Genomic DNA, 21,306 nt, shown 5'->3' on the forward strand with positions numbered 1-21,306 from the left:
ACAATAATATATATATGCATACCTATATTGATAATGAGTTTATATATATAGGAGGTCCCCAGGTGTATATACTATATATCTATTACATAGATTTATAAGATGATTATACTATTATGGTAACATACGGAGATGATCGTATTAACTTTCAAAAAAGTCTTTCTCTCTTTTTCTCTCTATGAAATCTACTATACATGTTTGAATTAGGAAGGGTTTTTAACTCTAGCGATAGGTGGTATTATAATAATCTGTCACTTCACCTCTGCTTAGATTATAATACACGCTGTTTATATAAATTATTTAGCAAGCGGGAACATATTCTAATGAAGCCATAAACACACTATGAATCTTTTTGTGATTTTACTATGCATATTGTTTTAAGCAATGAGAGGCTGTCTGTATTGGTAATAATATATTTGAAAGAGTTAAAATAGGAGGGGTCAAATTAAACCTCACACAGGTGTATTGAATTGTGAATGTTTAAAAACATACCCCTATGCAGACAACCTCACTATGTTCTGAGGAAGCTGCCGAGTTGATCTAAAGGCAGAGAAACGCGTAAACCTTTCTACACTTTCTACCAAAAGCCGGCATTTCATCTATTGCCTTTTATGGCCTGAAAGCTAATCGATATCTGAGGAGAAGCGGCGCTGGGTACAGCATACTACCGCGCAGTTCACGGGCAGTGTGGAGCCCGACACTGCAGACACAGAGGGAGACAATCAGGAGATGGCTGCAGGAGAGACAAGCACTCTAGGCAGCATCGGTAGCCTGGTCCGGAAGTGGGCGACACTAGGAACAGCAAGTGCCGTGCAGTGTGGAGTCTGACACTTCAGCACAGAGGGAGCAGACTGAGAAGCGGTTGCAGGAGAGACTAGCGCTGGAGGCAGCGCCGGCACCGTGGCTTGGAAGCGGTGTGTGGTCCGGCGGAGAGGACGAAGTGAGCACTTCATTATACACCTCGCATAAATGGAAATACTGCCATCTAGCTCTCCCATTACCAAGTAAATCATCATCTGCACAAAAGGAAAATTGTGCCCCTCTTGTGCTTTAGCAATTAAGAGACTGCCTTATAGTGAACCATACTGGGCAAATTAATATTCAGTTTGAGTATTGCACAAAAAACAGCTCATTATCAAATATACCTCATTTCCAGATAGGTCCACATTTAAAGGAACTGCTACCAGCGGACGGGAAGAGGGATTATCACTATGGAGCTGGGCATACACATCGGTGCAACAGATCCCCAGTACCTGGATATCTGTCTAGTATAAAGGACACTCTGTATTGTAGCTCTTTTGATACAGGAATGAATTTGTTTTAAATTGTTTATTTTTAAGGATTGCACAAATCATGTAATGTATTTGATCATATTTACCGGCCGGTATTAATATAAACAATCATTTTTATTGCTTAAAATAAAAAAATATTAATTATATACATTGTTATAGTACGTGTGTATCAATAATATTTTCATATCAGCGCCTCTACCCTCTTTCCACTTGTGGAAATAAATTTTCTAGTCTTTTTGCTATATCGTGGGAAGAGCATACCCACTTTAGAGGCTGCAGATATTTTAATATTATCAGCTTGCGCTGGGTTATCTTTCTTTTATTATATTGTTATTAATATACTTTGCAAATTGTTCAATACTGTCTTCGTCTCTCTCCCAAATTATGATGAGATCATCAATGTACCGGCGGTAATATTTGATATGTGAAATTTCAAACTGTGACCCATATATGTACTTCTCTTCCCAATCTCCCATCAGGATATTCTCGTAGGAGGGCGCAAATTTTGTACCCATTGCGGTACCCTGTTTTTGCACAAAAACTTATTTTCAAATTTGAAAAAATTATGAGTCAAAATAAATGTAATACTTTACAACAATAATGTTTGCATTTCTTCTGAGACATTTTTTATCTCCACTAAGTGTTTCTCTAACTGCTTCCAACCCCTTAGAATGAGGAATCGAAGAATACAACGCTTGAACGTCTATTGTCAACCAAACATAACCTGGATTCCAATTCATGTCCTGTAGTTCCCTTAATAAATAAGTAGAATCCTTCAAGTACGATTTTAGTTCTTTACTATAGATTTGTAGTTTTAGATCTACATAGTGAGATAAATTGGATGTCAGGGAATCTATTCCAAAAATGATGGGTCTACCGGGTGGGGATTTTCTGTCTTTATGTATTTTAGGGATATGATAAAACAATGCCAATCTAGGATGTTTCAAATAGAGATAGTCAAATTCTTTATCCACTATAATTTTCATATTCCTGGCCCTATTTAGTAATAAATATAACCTTTCTTGAAATATTCCTGATGGATCCTCTTTTAGCCATTCGTATGTTTGTTCATCATCAAGGATTTTATATGCTTAAGCCAAATAATTCTCTCTTTTCTGAATGACTACCCCCCCTCCCTTATCTGCCTGTCTAATGACCACACTGGTATATGTTTTTAATTGTTTAATAGCTTGATTTTCCACTGGTCTCAAATTAGAGTTATATTTATCCGAATTAATTTTTATTGCCCTAAACTCTTCTTTAACAGATTCATAAAATATTTCAATATGACTACCTCTTGATTCTATGGGGTAGTACTTAGATGGAAGAGATACCACAGGAGATTTCTTTTGAAATTCCAAATTTTGATTTGGAGGATTCTTCAAAAAGTGACGTTGTAGAGTTAATGTTCTAATGAACTTGTTCAAATCTATAAATAAGTCAAATTTGTTTACATGTGCGTCTGGTGCAAATTTTAAGCCACGTTCTAGTAATTCACTCTGCGGGCTGGATAACTTGCTCTCTGTGAGGTTGAATATTCCACTCTGTTGGGTTCTAAACTGCTCTGTTGGCCTTTTAGTTTTTTTGGGGAAACACCTCCCACTGCCCCTCTTTCCTCGTCTTCTTCTCGCATTCTCCTTTTTGTACCCTGAGGGGAGTCCAATTTTCTGAATAATTCTTCCCTTCGTTGTGTATAAGGGAGAACTCTCTTTTCTCCTAAAAACAATGTTTTGGAGGATAAAATGAGGCTTGGGGTGGTGCTCCTAATGTTTCGTATCTGGTTTCTACTCTAGAATATTGATTTCTATTACTACCTTCGGATCTATTATAGGGCCCCATTTAGGTGGGTTCCTTATTTGACTTAGCTGGATGCCTCTATAGGGTTCATTTCTATATTGTGGCCTCTCTAATTTTCTCCAATTTCTAGATCTAGATCTATCCTATGAACCCTCTCTTTCACTTCTCATTCTTTGCCTTCCGTATTGTTGATCCTGTCCATTGATATTATTAGCCCATGTGTGAACTTTGTTATTCTGATAGTCCAATTTGTCTCTAAGAATTTTTTTCTGTTTTCGTGTAATAATATCATTTTCAAGATTATCAATTCTTTTACGGGCAGCCTCCACTTCATTTAAAAAATCCTTATCTTTTTCTTTTTCATATTTAGTTAGACTTGTTTCTAATCTACTTAAATCTTCCTCAATTTTCTTATGTTCTTTTTTTTGTTCATTAATTAATAGCCTTACGAGTTTAATTGAACTATCTTCCAATTTGGTTCCAATTGGCCATGAACTCATCACTACCTATTCCAATGGTTGGAGTTTTTTGCAGCCTTAAACCTCTTGGGATCCTCCCAACTTCTATATATTTTTCAAGGGTTACAATATGGACCAACATTTTAAATCTTTAACTGATAACTTTTCTAAACTATTTAGTAACATATATTGATCATCATCTTCTCCATCAAGACATATATCAGTTTCCTCATCCACAAAAATCATTCTACAGTTTTGGGTCCTTTTGGACCTATCTCGAAACATAGGCATGGTAGCAAGCAGCAAACACAGTTTCTGGCAAAAAATGACAACAATAACAAAACAATAACCAGTTGCGCTAAATGTATAGCCTTTTGGCATAAAAGTCCTTGGAGAAATGTTGGCAGCCAATCCCCAATAGCAGGTCCTCTTGCCAGTCGAGAACAAGAAATTAAAAGATGAACTAGCAGATGTATAGGGGGCGCTCAAATAACAGTCTCAAACTTTCTTCGGATTGAATATCCACAGTCGACAAAGGTTTCTAGAATAATCCCTCTCACCAGAATACACCCAGACAACAAATTCACTGATTAGTCCATTTCCTTTAAAATGGCAGAATTTATTAAAAATTTATATATTAACAGCTCTTACATTTGTCTTGACATTGGTGGGATAAGATCTTAATTGGACTTGCTGCCTACCCCAGCCGGGGGAAGCTCCTAAACGCAGCTTGTCCACCTACTATGTCTAAGACCTTCACCCAACGCGTTTCGTCTATACAGACTTCCTCAGGGGTGTCTTTAACAGAAAATAAAACCTTATTAACAGCATAACTTACAGAAATCCTTATAATACATATAAAAATATAATAAAGTTTTTATAATAACATAATCTGGGTGTTGGTGTGTACTTATATAGGAAAGACATTTATTGACTTATATGGCTTTTTATAGGTATCCTGAATATCTCACTTCAACCATAGTCTCTAATCTAATCCAAAAAACTCCACAATAGAAATATTAGTAGTATTAGATGAATCAGAGAAGAGAAATTTTCTTCTATCTACAAATTAAGCAATTTAAACCAGAAAGCTTTCATACTGGATTTCATATATAGTCACATGGCCACGATACCATCCTATAGCAGGAGGTCTTAACAATTACATTTTCAACAAATATATTTTCAACACTAATCAGCTGTATCATCTATAGAGGATTTAATTTAAGCAAATTTGAAACACTTACTTTCTACAGGTAAGAGCAATATGTCCTAGCAGATAATTTGTATAAAATGGGGGACTCCCATGACGACACAATTCTGTGGGCATAAGATATTATATCAATTTCCCAGTCCCAATCATGAAATCAATTAAGGAATTGTTAATATCAAATAATACTTACATTAAAATTAATATATATCCTAATATGGACAGGTGATCCCAGAATCTTAAATAGCCAACATTTTAGGAACCTCCAAATGTCTCTATAACATTTGTTATTCTAAAGGTAGAGGAAAATTAATTCACTAAATAAACTATTTGAACCATACGCAGGCCCACCTGTATTTAAACCAACACTTACTATTGCTTGTAATCTGGAGCTTGTGTCCTCTGTGCTGGCTTGGCTCTGAATGAACTACAGAGACTCTATTTGGGCTTTTATTTCTCCAGTTATTACCTCACTTCCTATCATTATGGTTAATTGAATTTATCTAGTGCCTTCTTTTTATTAATATTAACTATGATTTTTAAATAATAAATCAAAGGTCCCTTCTTTTAAACTTTTAATCTATACTTAACTTAAATTTCTATTTTTAAACCGCTCCCCTTATGGCAGAAATTAATTAATTGCTCTAATTAATCTAGTACACATGGACCAATTCTCCTATATGTGTGTGTCAAGCCTCGTTCTGAATCCCCTTAAGCTCCCATAGAGTGAAGGTCCACTTTACTTCTTTAGTGTGTCTTATTTCAAAAATCCCGTGTCATCACTTCCTGGCTGTGGAACGCATTGCGTTACACTCACTTTAGACCCACGCTCCCTCATATACCCATCTGACTCCCAAAGCATTGCTTCCTAATCGTGGAACGCACTGCGTTTCACCCTCTTGTTCCGCTCTAACCATCGCTCCGTTACATAGTCCGTCTGGCTTCCGTAGCGTCACTTCCTGGTCGTGGAACGCTCTGCGCTCCACTCTCCAGTCCCGCTCTGGCCAGCGCCCATCTTCACAATGCGTCATGACATTCCACTCATGGACGTCATGACACCGTCTCCTGGCAACCCGACGCCTACCCCCGGGCTTGGCTACACTGTGCGTGTTCTTATAATTAATAGTCAAACGATGTGATGATTCTATTTCAGTGTTATTTAATATACTTATAAAATTAAATTGCGTATATTCATTTAAATACCATTGTGATTCAATTAAATGCCCTTTTCAATGTGAACAATCCCATAATTCCTGTGCATAAATGTAATCCTAATGCCTATATTAATCTTTTTGTATGGGCATAACAAATTAACCATATTATTTTTTCTTTATGGTATGTATACTTATAGTAATAGCATTCCATGCTATACACATAGTAATCCTTTTATTATAGATATAGATACAACTAACCAGTGTTTCACAATATAAATTCCTACAATCCCAAAGTAAATATATACATATATATATATATATATATATATATATACACACATACACACATATACACATACATACATATATATACATACATACATATACACACATGTGCACGTACAACGAACACATATACATACACATAACCATATGCAGTTACATAATTCATAATTAACAGAATTATTAGAACATTGAGTGTATAACTGTAAGAATGAGACAATATCAATTCCCTCATTCAACTCATTTGGGGCCAATGTATCAAGCTCAAAAATCCAAAAGGATTCTCGTTTAGACAATTGTAAATCTCTTCTGCCTCCTCTAGAATTTTCTTTAACTTGTTCTAGAATCGAAAATTTCAAACTGCTAACTTCTGAATTATGAAAATTTTCAAAATGTTTAGGCAGACTATGAGTTTGAATTTTATTTTTTATATTTCTAAGGTGCTCTTGGATGCGAAGTTTTAGCATTCTTTTTGTTTTCCCTATATATTGGAGATTACATCCACAGGTTATGCGGTAAATTACATACTGAGAGTTGCAATCTAACACCTCTTTATATTTCACCTTTTCTGATTTTCCATTATAATTCAATTTGGGACATATATCAAAATGTTTACAGCAAATGCATTTTCTACAAATAAAACATCCTGACTTTTTCAAAGGTAGAAAGTAATTTCCATTTATTTCTAATCTATCAGAAATCCCACTTTCAGGTCGAAGTTCACTGGGTGCTATAATACTTTTCAGATTTTTTGCTTTCCTATACCCTACTGTGGGTTTTTCCGAAAGCTTTGGTCCCAAAATGGGATCCTTTAAGAGAATTCCCCAGTGTTTTTCCAAACACTTCTTGATTTCCCTGTTTTCTTTATTGAACTGCGTAATAAATGGATTACTCGTTTTGTTCTTAAGTTCTTTTTTTCGTACTGATTGACAATAGGTCTGATCGATCGGCATTATGTGCCCGTGTTTGTGCTTCCCTTAGATCTATAGGGGTATAACCTCTTTCTATAAACCTTTCATACATTTTTTCCGACTGTTCCCAAAATTTCTCAGAATTATTGCAATTTCTTCGAATTCTCAAAAATTGCGCAAAGGGCACATTGGTTTTCCAACTTTTTAAATGACAACTATCTGCAGGAATGAAACTGTTAGCATCTGTTTCTTTAAAGTATGTTGATGTTACTACTTTATCATTATTATAACCTTCTAATTTAAAATCCAGATACTCTATTGCATTCTTGTGACTTTTATGGGTACATTTTAAATTGTTGGGTAAATTTGTAGTCATTGTTATTAATATACTTTGCAAATTAGAGTTATTATTTAAAAAGCATAGTTAATATTAATAAAAAGAAGGCACTAGATAAATTCAATTAACCATAATGATAGGAAGTGAGGTAATAACTGGAGAGAATAAAAGCCCAAATAGAGTCTCTGTAGTTCATTCAGAGCCAAGCCAGCACAGAGGACACAAGCTCCAGATTACAAGCAATAGTAAGTGTTGGTTTAAATACCGGTGGGCCTGCGTATGGTTCAAATAGTTTATTTAGTAAATTAATTTTCCTCTACCTTTTGAATAACGAATGTTATAGAGACATTTGGAGGTTCCTAAAACGTTGGCTATTTAAGATTCTGGGATCACCTGTCCATATTAGGATATATATTAATTTTAATGTAAGTATTATTTGATATTAACAATTCCTTAATTGATTTCATGATTGGGACTGGGAAATTGATATAATATCTTATGCCCATAGAATTGTGTCGTCATGGGAGTCCCCCATTTTATACAAATTATCTGCTAGGACATATTGCTCTTACCTGTAGAAAGTAAGTGTTTCAAATTTGCTTAAATTAAATCCTCTATAGATGATACAGCTGATTAGTGTTGAAAATATATTTGTTGAAAATGTAATTGTTAAGACCTCCTGCTATAGGATGGTATTGTGGCCATGTGACTATATATGAAATCCAGTATGAAAGCTTTCTGGTTTAAATTGCTTAATTTCTAGTTTAATTGCTTAATTTGTAGAGAGAAGAAAATGTCTCTTCTCTGATTCATCTAATACTACTAATATTTCTAATGTGGAGTTTTTTGGATTAGATTAGAGACTATGGTTGAAGTGAGATATTCAGGATACCTATAAAAAGCCATATAAGTCAATAAATGTCTTTCCTATATAAGTACACACGTACACACCAACACCCAGATTATGTTATTATAAAAACTTTATTATATTTTTATATGTATTATAAGGATTTCTGTAAATTATGCTGTTAATAAGGTTTTATTTTCTGTTAAAGACACCCCTGAGGAAGTCTGTATAGATGAAACGCGTTGGTTAAAGGTCTTAGACATAGTGGGTGGACAAGCTGCATTTAGGAGCTCCCCCCGGCTGGGGTAGGCAGCAAGTCCAATTAAGATCTTATCCCACGAATGTCAAGACAAATGTAAGAGCTGTTAATATATACATTTTTAATATATACATTTTTAATAAATTCTGCTGTTTTAAAGGAAATGGACTAATCAGTGAATTTGTTGTCTGGGTGTATTCTGGTGAGAGGGTTTATTCTAGAAACCTTTGTTGACTGTGGATATTCAATCCGAAGAAAGTTTGAGACTGTTATTTGAGCGCCCCCTATACATCTGCTAGTTCATCTTTAAATTTCTGGTTCTCGACTGGCAAGAGGACCTGCTATTGGGGATTGGCTGCCAAAATTTCTCCAAGGACTTTTATGCCAAAAGGCTACACATTTAGCGCAACTAGTTATTGTTTTGTTTTATATATATATATATATATATATATATATTATCTATGCAATAGTAGGCCCTCACAGACTTCTCTACAAACAGATGGACACTCCTGGAGTTACATCAGCGTTTCAGTTTTAATAAAACTTTATACCAGATAGAGACACCAAGTGTAAAAGTGATCAGTGTACGGCAACTCCCGCACTTCAGCTGATCATTACTAACAGACAGTGCCAGAGCAGCAGCAGGGACAGTGTGTGAATATCCATCACCAGGGAAACTGTATACAACACAGGCAAAAATGCTTAATTTCAACAGCACTCACAGCATTATCATAATATACATACATAGTATCAAGAAAATGTACCTTACAAGAAACAATTCAGGAAAAGCATCTCATTTAACTCATAAGGAGAAATGGTGTTTAAGAGATGAATCCACTTAGCATCACATTGTAGTAAAATTTTGGCTCTATCGCCAACCCTTTTGTTCTTCTTAATATGATCCAACATCTTATAACGGAGGGTTGACAAACTATACTTTCCCTGTGAATTATATTGTATTTTCCTGTGAGATTGTGCTTCATGTGGATTTTTCTTGAAGAATAAAACTCCTTTCACTTTCATCTAACCATGCTGGTAAATAATTTTTCTAAATTGCTGAAGAAGTGAGTGTAAATATATGTGTGTATATATATATATATATATATATATATACAGTATATATTGTGGCAGAGACAGCATGTTTCCATGTGGCAGGTGTGTGATCAGCAGCACCTGGGATTTCCTGATATAAGGAGTCACCTTGCTCCTGATGGCAGTTAGTGTCCAGGTGATAGGCCGTGGTGTGTGGGTTAGACTATTGACCACTGGAGCCTATCAAGAGTCTGCTATGCTGAAAGTGCCTGTATGCTACTGCCTGTAACACCGACTGCATATGGATGTAACTTGCTGTGTACTGACCTGCTGTTCCAAATAATCACCCAAATGTTCATCTGAGTTCCCTTGTGTTTGATCCTTGTCACAAGTGGCGGAGAATGTGAGCAAGGACACGGTGTACAGCAGAAACTGTGAGTAAGCATACCGGTGTTAAAACTGCAAGTTTTTTCCTTTTATTTTCTTCTTCTCTGGTTATGCAGTGCAAGTGTCAGCCTTAAATGGCCATAGCATTATAGGCAGACTGTTTGCTGTTATGTGTTAAATAGCCAGCAAAGCAGGCGGGTATTGGCTTGGACTGTTTGATAGGCATGGTACATTATATTAAACCTCCTAGATTTGTCCTTAAAGGGGGCACGTAGGGTAATATGAAGGAATTGCTAAAACAATTTGCTGAACTTGCAGCTGGGCAACAAACCCAGATTCAAATGTTACATGAGGGGCAACAAACCCAGATAGCTGGGCAACAAACCCAGATTCAAATATTACATGAGGCCCAAAGAACCCAGGCTGAAAGACAGCAAACTCAAATTCAAATGTTGTGTGATGAGTTAAAAGAACCAAAAAAATCTGAGTCAGAGCGGGAAAGGCTACTAAAGCTCACTCCAGGAGATGATATAGAGGCATTCCTTTGCACATTTGAGCGCACGTCCACGTGGTTGGGATGGCCTGTGGAGGAATTTTCTGACAGGCTTACTCCCTGTTTAACAGGGGAGGCATAGCGGGCATATGTGGACATGACTGTGACTGAGGCACGCCCTTATCCTGGCCTGAAAAAGGCTATACTGGATAGGATTGGAGTGACGGGGCCCAGCAAAGCTCAAGAATTCCATGACTGGTGGCTCGAGGGCTCTGAGCCTTCCAGGATTCAGCTGGCCAAACTAGCCTAACTGGCATGGGCCTGGTTGCAGCCGGATAAGAACTCTGCAGTACAGATTGTGAAAGTAGTCGCACTGGACTAGGCTATGCGGGTGTTAGACCGCTCGGTGCAGCAGTGGGCCCTTCAAGCTGACCCCCAGACATTTGAGGAGTTGGCAGTGGTGATTGAGTGGCACCTGACAATGGGAAAGCTGAATAAAGCCAGGTCAGGATACGGGCCAACACCCAAACCCAGAACTCAGGTCCCAGTAGTTAAACCAAAGGCTCCGCCACCCTCGGTGTGTTTTGAGTGCGGCCAGCCTGGTCATGTGCGGCGGGACTGCCCGAAACAGGGCGAGCCAATGGATTTCAGCGAGGGAAAAACGGCTGGGCCGTTGGTCAGCATGACGGCCGCGGGGGTATCCCAAGCAGAGTTCTCCCTGTTCCGGGTGCAGGTACAGGTGGAAAACCGGGAGATTTGGGCCCTGGTAGATACCGGCAGTGAGCTCACCATTATCGCGGCCAATGTGGTTTTTCTGGGAGCTGACAAGGTCCAGCCTCCTGTCAGGGTGTTGTGCGTCCATGGTGATGTGGAAGAGTGCCCACGTGTCTACTTACCCCTGACCGTTCAAGGTCGGTCGTTAAAGGTGGTAGCGGCAGTGACCTTCAGACTCCCGTATCTGCTGATCCTGGACCGGGACTTTCCGTTGCTACAGGAGCTGGTTACCTGGCATGCTTCCAACAAACCGTCAACCACCGAAACAACTCAGGAGCCAGAGACCAGAGACTATCAAAGTTTAGCATCCGGGAGAGAGGCTGCCGGTCCCAAACCACCCCAAGCGACTGAGTCTGAGGCCCACTGGAACCCAGTTGATGACAAGATATCACTACAGGACTTCGGGAGAGATCAACGCGATGACAGCAATTTGGTACATGCCTTTGAGACTGTTAAAGTAGTTAATGGCAGGGTAGTTGATGCTTTACCATCAGAGGGTGTACCATATTTTGTTTTGAAAATGACTTGCTATATTGGGTCGCTACTTTACAATGGAAAAGGGTAGATCAGCTCTTGGTTCGCCGAAAACTGAGCGGTTGGTGTTACAAGCTGCCCATACACATTTGTGGGGTGGCCATCTAGGGGAGGAGAAAACACTCCAACACATCCAGTTAAGGTTCTTTTGGCCCAGCATCTATACTTCCGTTAAATGGTATTGTCAGGAATGCCCAGTCTGCCAGAGAACAGCCCCACGGCCAGAGTTTAGAGCTCCATTGGTACCCCTCCCTATCATTTCCGTACCTTTCGAGAGGATTGGTATGGATCTGATAGGGCCAGTGGAAAAATCTGCTCTAGTGCACCAGTACATATTGGTGGTAGTTGATTATGCCACCAGGTACCCAGAGGCTATACCCCTGTGCAATATGAAATCTAGCACTATTGCCAGAGAACTACTAACCATGTATACCAGGTTAGGAATACCAAAAGAGGTCCTAATGGATCAAGGTACACCTTTTGTGTCTAAACTCATGAAAGATTTATGTCGGTTGCTAAACGTAAACAGGATTACCACCTCGGTGTACCACCCGCAGACAGATGGCCTGGTAGAAAGATTTTATAATACCCTTAAGCAAATGATAAAGAGGGAAGTGTCACAAGAAAAACAAGATTGGGATCTGCTCCTACCTTACTTGATGTTTGCTGTCAGAGAGGTACCCCAATCCTCTACAGGGTTTAGTCCCTTTGAGCTCCTCTATGGGAGACAACCCAGAGGAATTATAGATCTCTTAAAAGAAGGGTGGGAAGAACAACCATGCCAGTACCCTAATGTCGTTTAGTTTGTGGCCCAGTTATACGGCCGTCTAAGGCAGATTGCACCACTACTGAACAAACACATGGTAAGGGCCTAACAACGTCAGAAACAGAGGTATGACATCACCTCAGTTAACCAGTCCTTTAATCTGGGAGATAAAGTTTTAGTGCTGGTGTCCAGCACAGAAAGCAAGATGTAGGCACAATGGCTGGCCCCTGTGAGATCATCGAGGCAGTGGACTGGTCAATTACAGGGTCCGAAAGGAGGGTAGAAGGAGGGAGGTACAAGTCTACCACATAATCCTGTTAAAACCCTGGAAGGAAACTGCCAATTGGCCCACTTTGGTAGCGAAGAAGATTTCAGAATGCCAGGTACCCATGGAAGTCTCACTTACTCCTGAACAGAAACAGGAAGTGGTGAACTTGATGAAACGCTACCAAGATGTGTTTTCTGACATTCCAGGAAAGACACAGATCATCCAACATGATGTTGTGACTCCACCAAGGGTGGTCATTAAACAGAGGCCATATCGCATACCCGAAGCGAAGCGGGCAGCGGTAAAGCAGGAGGTAGAAGAGATGTTATGCCTAGGGGTTATAGAGGAATCCACCAGTGAGTGGAATAATCCGATTGTCCTGGTACTGAAGCCTTCAGGTGCCTTACGGTTCTGCAATGACTTCCGTAAATTAAATCAAGTGTCCTGGTTTGATTCTTACCCTATGCCCTATGGTTGATGAGTTGGTAGAAAATTTTGCCAATAGTCAATATCTCACTACACTTGATTTGACAAAAGGTTATTGGGACATTCCGTTAACAGAAGCTGCTAAGGAGAAAACAGCCTTCTCTACCCCAGAAGGCTTATTCCAAAATAAAATGCTCCCATTTTGTTTATATGGTGCCCCAGCAACCTTCCAGAGAGCTATGAATAAGTTGCTGCGGCCCCACAGGGAATATGTGACTGCTTATTTAGATGAAATTGTTTTCAGCTCTGACTGGGAGTCCCACCTACCAAAGGTAGAAGCCGTTTTACAATCTCTACGGGCACACGGGTTTACCGCCAACCCTGAGAAATGTGCCATTGGTATGATTGAGGTCAAGTATTTGGGGTACATTGTGGGCAGAGGACAGGCTAAACCTCAGCCTAGTAAGGTAGAAGCAGTCTTCACCTGGTCTAGACCTAAATGTAAATCACAACTTAGGACATTTCTCGGTTTGGTCAGATATTATCGCAGGTTCATTCGAGATTTCACCTCTAGAGCAGCTCCACTAACTGAATGTCTTAAAAAACAGTTCCCAGACAAAATAACGTGGTCTAGACCAGTGGAAACTGCTTGGCAATATTTAAGATGAGCTTTGTGTACTGAGCCAGTCTTGCAAGCTCCTGACTTTAAAAAGCAATTTGTGTTACAAACGGATTCCTCTGGGACAGGATTAGGAGCAGTCCTGTCCCAAGAGGTAGATATAGAGGAAAAGCCCATCCTCTACCTGAGCCGTAAATTATTGCCCAGAGAGCGCAGGTACTCAAACGTAGAGCAGAAGTGCTTGACTATTACATGGGCAGTTGAGTCATTAAGGTATTATTTATTAAGATGAGAGTTTTTGTTGGTCACAGACCATGCACCTTTACAGTGGATGCATACAAACAAAGAGGTGAATGCTTGTGTGACCCGTTGGTTTTTGGATTTGCAGCCATTTAAGTTTGAGGTGAGGCATCGTCCAGGGAAACAGCACCTCAGTGCTGATATCCTTTCCAGGAGGTTTGTAGGTCCTGTTCCTCCAAGCAAGCCTATGGTGAAGCTAGGGGAAGAGGAAGAAGGTGAGGTGGGTGACCTCTGGTAGGTGGTGGAAGGCTGTGTACCTGGGTGGATGAAACAGGTGGGGGTGGGCGAGGCAGAGAGCTTGCCTGAAAATAGTGTAGCTTCACCAGGGTGGTTAAAGTTAAGGGGGGATGAGTGTGGCAGAGACAGCATGTTTCCATGTGAATGTAATTTGGAGGATCCAGACCAGGTTTTGGAAGCAGTAGCAGAATCCCAGGTGTGTGATCAGCAGCACCTGGGATTTCCTGATATAAGGGTTTCCAGGGCAGAGTCACCTTGCTCCTCATGGCAGTTAGTGTCCAGGTGATAGCCTGGGGTGTGTGGGTTAAACTAGGGACCACTGTAGTCTATCAAGAGTCTGCTATGCTGAAAGTGCCTGTATGCTACTGCCTGTAACACTGACTGCATGTGGATGTAACTTGCTGTGTGCTGACCTGCTGTTCCAAATAAACACCGAAAATGTTCATCTGAGTTCCTGTGTGTGTGATCCTTGTCACAATATATATATATACATATATATATATATATGTGTGTGTGTATGTATGTATGTATGTATATATATATATATATATATATATATGGAACACAATTTCTGAGGGCACTAATATTAGTTGGAATCAGAAATATTAAAGAACAATATAAAATATGTAAAATTTTATCACAATTTCCACATAACAGACATAATCAAAACTATCCACTCAGGGAATGGTTCTAAATTAAACAAACAGAATTTTCTTGCCAAATTGTTGTTTAAACAGGGTGATGTATGTATCAAGAAGACACAGAACCCAACACGTTTTGTTCCAAAGGACATCCTCAGGGGTAAGTATCTAGATGATAAATAAAACAATAAACATGTATAAAATACCAGTCATTTAACAATAGTCCAAAATCCTACACAACGATGTTTGTGAAGCTGCTATACACAATAACATTCACTAACAGCCAGTTAATGATTTATCATAGAGTTCATTTTCAGAAATCTATTTAATATACAAAAGAGAAGAGAGCAGGTATACATAACATATTTGTTTTTCCATATAAACAAATAAAAGAATACACATTTCATTCGTAAAAATGATCCTTTATAGGGTATATTCAGATGTGCTAGCCAACAATTGTGTCGGACCTAAAGAGGAAAAGAAAAATGGACCATTATAACGGTCATACTGTCGTATCAAGTTGATAGGCACCCATAGGGGTGGTTATACATACCAAAGTGCAAAAGATCACAAGGAACACTACTGGACTTGTGATAGTCCTGCTGGATGGTATAGTGGCATTCACCAATGCAATAAAGCAATGATCTGTAGAAATTCATACATCAGGCATTCACCAATGCAATAAAGCAATGATCTCTAGAAATTCATACATCAATTTTAGGGCTCTGTTGTTAGATAATAAGATCCAATATAGAAAAAATCCAATATAGAAAAATAATGGGGCTTAAAGGGGCCACACTCTCCATAAAAATACAACATATCGCCATGATCCATGCCCCTAGTGCTTTAAAGGAAATGCATTCTGTCAAAGTCGAAAAATATCATGATGCATATCCTTTTGTACTAACCCCTAATGCACATGCGCGCTGCTCGGGCACCTGGTCCCCCGTGCGTACACATACCCGCAAGTTGCGTAGGGGACGCTCTAGCGTCTCGTGCGCATGAGATGTGTATTTACGGCGGAGTTTGTGAGTGTGTAGCGTGCGACTCGATCATAGCAGATTTAACCCAAATAGTGCATTTTGTAGTTAATATTCCCCTAGACCATGTCAGCGAGTAATGTTAGTTTAAACAGTTCCTGGACAGAGAGATTCCTCTTTGCATGATAGGAAGGGTCAGATAATGGTTGAAAGGTGGTGTCTAGTATCCAGCTGTAGGGTATTTTGAGAGTAACATTCCGGTGTTAGTTAGGAGAAGATTGCATGTTCCTGCGTATAGTTATGTGCAAAAGTAGTATATGAACATTGACTGTGTTTACTGTGTATTGTGTATGCGGGGGGGATTCCAGAGGATACCACCCACTAGAGCAGTTGGGGAAAGACACAGCCCACCTTTTCAAATCCACCTAGGACCTTTGCTGTAATGTAGAGACATATCCCTGTGTCCAATGAACAAAGGGATTACAGTGACCATTGTATTGTTTTGGATGAAGTGAATAAATAGAGCTTGCAGCAGGCTTGGTCACACAAGACTCTGAAGGCTTTCTCCCTGATAGCTGAGGACTGAATTCAGGTTGCGCCTGAGAAACATTCTCACGTATGTATATTCTCTGTAGCCATTATTCTCCATTATTCTGTTTAGATTTACTTGTTAGTTTGTAGTGTATGACTTGTATTGTTTTACCTTTTATTAGAATAATCCACGGCAGTGTTAGAGCTGCTGTGGTTTTAACCAAACCCGGTGTTGTGTTTTCACTTTCCTGCAAAGGGCTCTCTTAGCGTCTCAATCGCTCAAACAGCATACACATTGTTAAGGTTTTTAAGCGTTACATCATTACAGTATTTGACTACTAAGGTTTAGAGTATAAGCATATTCTTACTGTGTTTTATTAACAAGGTTTAAAGGTTATCAACTGTGTGTGCGCCCGCTGTGTGTATTCCGTACACTCAGCGCAGCGTGTGTACGCCAAGTGCGTACCACGTGCGGGACTCTGTACGCAAATAGCGTACAGAGTGCGTAGCACGTGCACGTGGTTTAGCGGCCATAGCGGCTCCATGGTAATAATGTATAGCTTTATGTTTAAAGATAATAATTGACATCATCAATTCTAACACTAGTGTCCAAGGGGTAAGCTCTCTATATGTTTATAAACGTCATAATACCCCAGGCATGGGCCATCAATATAGTAGTAAAATTATACAAATATATATATATGTCTATACAGAAATAGACAAATCCATACAAAAATATACAGGACATAAAGCCCCAAGCATGAACCACCAATATAGTGATAGAAAGTTTACAGGTGACAAAGTATGCAGATCATATATCACATATGGGAGCAATGAACAGATAGAGGTGCAATACTTACAGAGACCTGCTGTGTATCTGTCAAGATTCAAATGTGGAATGAAAGGGGTGAACCTGTGAGAAGTATATATACCATGAGTGGATGGCATCACTTCCTATCATTTAGTTAACAGGGATCAGGATATGCCAATTAGAGAACTTGTAACATTAAAGGGACCTATATCCTTTTAACAAATCTCACCATAGTCACTATAAACTAAAACCAAGTGAATAAACATATAATTTAAATGAATATAAATATCGCAGCTCGTGGGGGAGCATATTAACATTATGCATTCCACCCGTGGACAGCACTACTTCCTGTTTGTGTTCCATCTATATGCGCTCTACCCACGGACAGCAATATTTCCTGTCTGCGTTCCACTACCAAGGGCTTCTTAACCGCATCCACTGGAAGCAAACAACATCCTTTCCAAAGGAAGTGGAGTCAGCAGCATGTATGTGCGTTCCCCCACCCGATAACGTACTTCCGGGGGGCGGATCCCGGATAAGTATGCAAAGTATATAACAACACTGAGTGACAATCTACCGGGGAGGGCCAGTATGTGTACCACACGTGATGACATGCTATCAGGGGGAAGGGACCAGGGGGGTAATTCCAAGTTGATCGCAGCAGGAATTTTGTTAGCAGTTGGGCAAAACCATGTGCACTGCAGGGGAGGCAGATATAACATGTGCAGAAAGAGTTAGATTTGGGTGGGTTATTTTACTTCTGTGCTGGGTAAATACTGGCTGCTTTATTTTTACACTGCAAATTAGATTGCAGATTGAACACACCACACCCAAATCTAACTCTCTCTGCACATGTTAAATCTGCCTCCCCTGCAGTGCACATGGTTTTGCCCAACTGCTAACAAAATTCCTGCTGCGATCAACTTGGAATTACCCCCCAAGCCTGGGGAATAGCTGATGTAATGCGCTCCAGCGTTTAACTATAAACTTCCAAAAGGATTACAGTGTACATTCCTTACCATAATGTCACGCTACCAGAAAACAAACACAAACACTCACTTTAATCTATAAGGGACTGAATAAGGGAAAAAAATATATTTTCTATAAATAGGGGTTAATTCTAAAAAAACAATGTGGCTAATTAACTAGGTAAACCTACAAATCTACTAAAGTGTGGCTAATTAAGGTGAAGAGTGTTGTGATTTAAATAAATAAAGATCAAAATAAAGATCCTTTAGCATCCTATCACTATCCTAGAAGCAACTTTACTTAAACCAGAATCCAATGCCTATATGCACCAGAAGAAGTATAGCCGAAATTCTAACCAAGAGAGCAACTTTTACTATTATCGAGGGACACATTATTTATTACTTAATTTGGTGTTCTTATTGATGCTTGATATATGTACCCTTGATACACATAGATATTATGTATTTCTTTGTTTAAATATTTTCCCCTAATCTACAAATGTGTAACATAATAAGGAGTAATACTGGTGGCAAAACCAGGTATTAAAACCAAGATACACCAGTGAACTCCTTTAATAGGTGATTAAGTATGTCCTAAAGTCTATGTTGATTTATTTTAAACAAAAAACATTAAAAGTTATATTTTAATATATTTCATTGATACCAAGAGTGCCCCAACACAGAGTCTTTGTTTTCTCTTCCAATCTACAATCAGTGTTATTGACTCTGGGAGCACCGCCAACCTACAATATAATAGATAACCCCCAGGAATAGGGAATCTCAGAGCTATACACAATACAATTATATAGACACACAGGCGCCCAGGACCAACCTTATTTAAAGGCCCACCCGCGTCTGTGTGTGGATATAGATTCAGGCGCAGATATAAGTTTAAATGGAATATCCTATCAACTTTTGCTATTCACCACATCTTAAAATCTAAATGCAGCTCCCACTCAGTATTCTGAAGTATATACTAAATTCTAAACAAAAAAGAGAATCACTTATGTGAGAGAGCGCAAAAAGATTTTAAACAATTTTATTTCATATTAAAAACTATAAAATATTATTACACCATGAACATATGCATAATGTCGCTATAGGCTTTTGAAACATATAATTATTATTGCTCTTATCCCCTGACACTCAGATGATCGTGTGTCTAGCAACAGAGGGATGATTGTCAGTTTAGAAAAATGTCTCACCTCACCGCAGCCTGGGTGTTGATGTCTTTCCTCAGCGGACAGCCGTGGCCAGTCACCACTGTATCTTCCCTGCCACTGTTGAGCACATGAAGCGTGTCGTGTCCGTCTATGAGGTGCCCAGCTGCGGCGGTATGCCACGGAGGTACTCTCTGTTAAAGCCGCCTGGCTTCCTCCTGCCGGAACCTGTGGATCCTAGTGCGTGGTGTACTGATGTCCTGCGGTGCTCAGCTGCGGCAGCACGCCGCTGGATTTCCCCTGCTAGAGCCGTCCGACTTTTCCTCACCAGAGCCTAATTTTGACAGTTATAGGCTTTGTAGTATATAGCTGATCCTCCAGGTGCACGGCAGGGATGTCTGTCACACAGTTCAAGTGGGGGATGTTCAAAAGCACTTAGCAGAGTGCCCTTAACGCGTTTCTCCGTTATGGAATTTTAACGGTTTCATCAGAAGGCCACAAATTGGAAATAAAAGGAATTGTGAGGATACTTCTGCAAATTAGTGGCAGCTGGTGGTAAACATTCCACTGTGGACTGACTTGTGCTTCCATTCACGTTAGTCTTCATTGGGCAGCAATAATAATTATATGTTTCAAAAGCCTATAGCGACATTATGCATATGTTCATGGTGTAATAATATTTTATAGTTTTTAATATGAAATAAAATTGTTTAAAATCTTTTTGCGCTCTCTCACATAAGTGATTCTCTTTTTAGCTATACACAATGTTGGTCCACACAGAAGTATTTATATAAAAAATACAACCTCTGCAAATGAATAGTCCAGTGTGATGCCCAACCCTGCCAAGCTTATACTGTACATGACTGGCTGGTCTGCAGAAAGCTCTGTTCCATCTCCGCTAACCATACGTGTATCTGTGAGTATGCCCGTATAATATATGTGCACTACAAATAAACCAAAACTCCTGTTTAAGTTTATGCAGCTGGTGTGCTCCATCTGTTCTCTTGTATACCGCATAATAGTGCACACATATCAACAGAGATGATGATTGATGAATTTCAGATCTGGTGTTCCCTGTATGTGCATTTGATGGACATACAAACCCAGCAACAGTTCCACCAGTAGTGCTGCAGCCTGATGTTCAATAGAGATGTGCGGCTGGCACTTTTCGTGTTTTGTATTTTGGTTTTGGTTCTAATTCTACTTTTGTGTTTTGGTTTGGTTTTGACAAAACCACCCTTTTGTGTTTTGGTTTTGGTTTTGGATCTTGACGATTTTTATAAAAAACATAGAAACAGCTAAAATCACAGAATTTGGGGGTAATTTTGCTCCTACTGTATTATTAACCTCAATAACAATCATTTGCACTCATTTCCAGTCTATTCTGAACACCTCACACCTCACAATATTGTTTTTAGGCCAAAAGGTTGCACCAAGGTTGCTGGATGACTAAGCTAAGCGACCCAAGTGGACAACACAAACACCTGGCCCATCTAGGAGTGGCACTGCAGTGGCAGACAGGAGGGCAGATATAAAAAAAAGTCCCCAAACAGCACATCATGCAAAGAAGAAAAATAATAGCAATGAGGTAGTTGTATGACTAAGCCAAGTGACACAAACAATTGGCCCATCTAGGCGTGGCACTGCAGTGGCAGACAGGAGGGCAGATATAACAAAAAGTCCCCAAACAGCACATCAAGAAAAGAAGAAAAAGAATTGCAATGAGGTAGTAGAATGACTAAGCCAAATGACACAACCATCTGGCCCATCTAGTAGTGTCACGCAGTGGCTGAATGTCGAGAGTGGGCCATAATTGTTCGGTCCACTGACAGCATCTC

General features: G+C 39.4%; 1 long non-coding RNA gene across 1 annotated transcript; it reads left to right on the forward strand.

Annotated features, from left to right (window-relative positions):
• Window positions 1–7,767: 7,767 nt before the first annotated feature.
• On the forward strand, window positions 7,768–8,552 carry LOC135051292 (uncharacterized). Its single transcript, XR_010242167.1, has 3 exons — window positions 7,768–7,860; window positions 7,944–8,016; window positions 8,491–8,552. It is a non-coding gene; the product is annotated as an uncharacterized LOC135051292 (long non-coding RNA).
• Window positions 8,553–21,306: the final 12,754 nt, after the last annotated feature.

Source organism: Pseudophryne corroboree, chromosome 2 (genome assembly GCF_028390025.1).
Source record: "Pseudophryne corroboree isolate aPseCor3 chromosome 2, aPseCor3.hap2, whole genome shotgun sequence".
Taxonomy (NCBI): Eukaryota; Metazoa; Chordata; class Amphibia; order Anura; family Myobatrachidae; genus Pseudophryne; species Pseudophryne corroboree.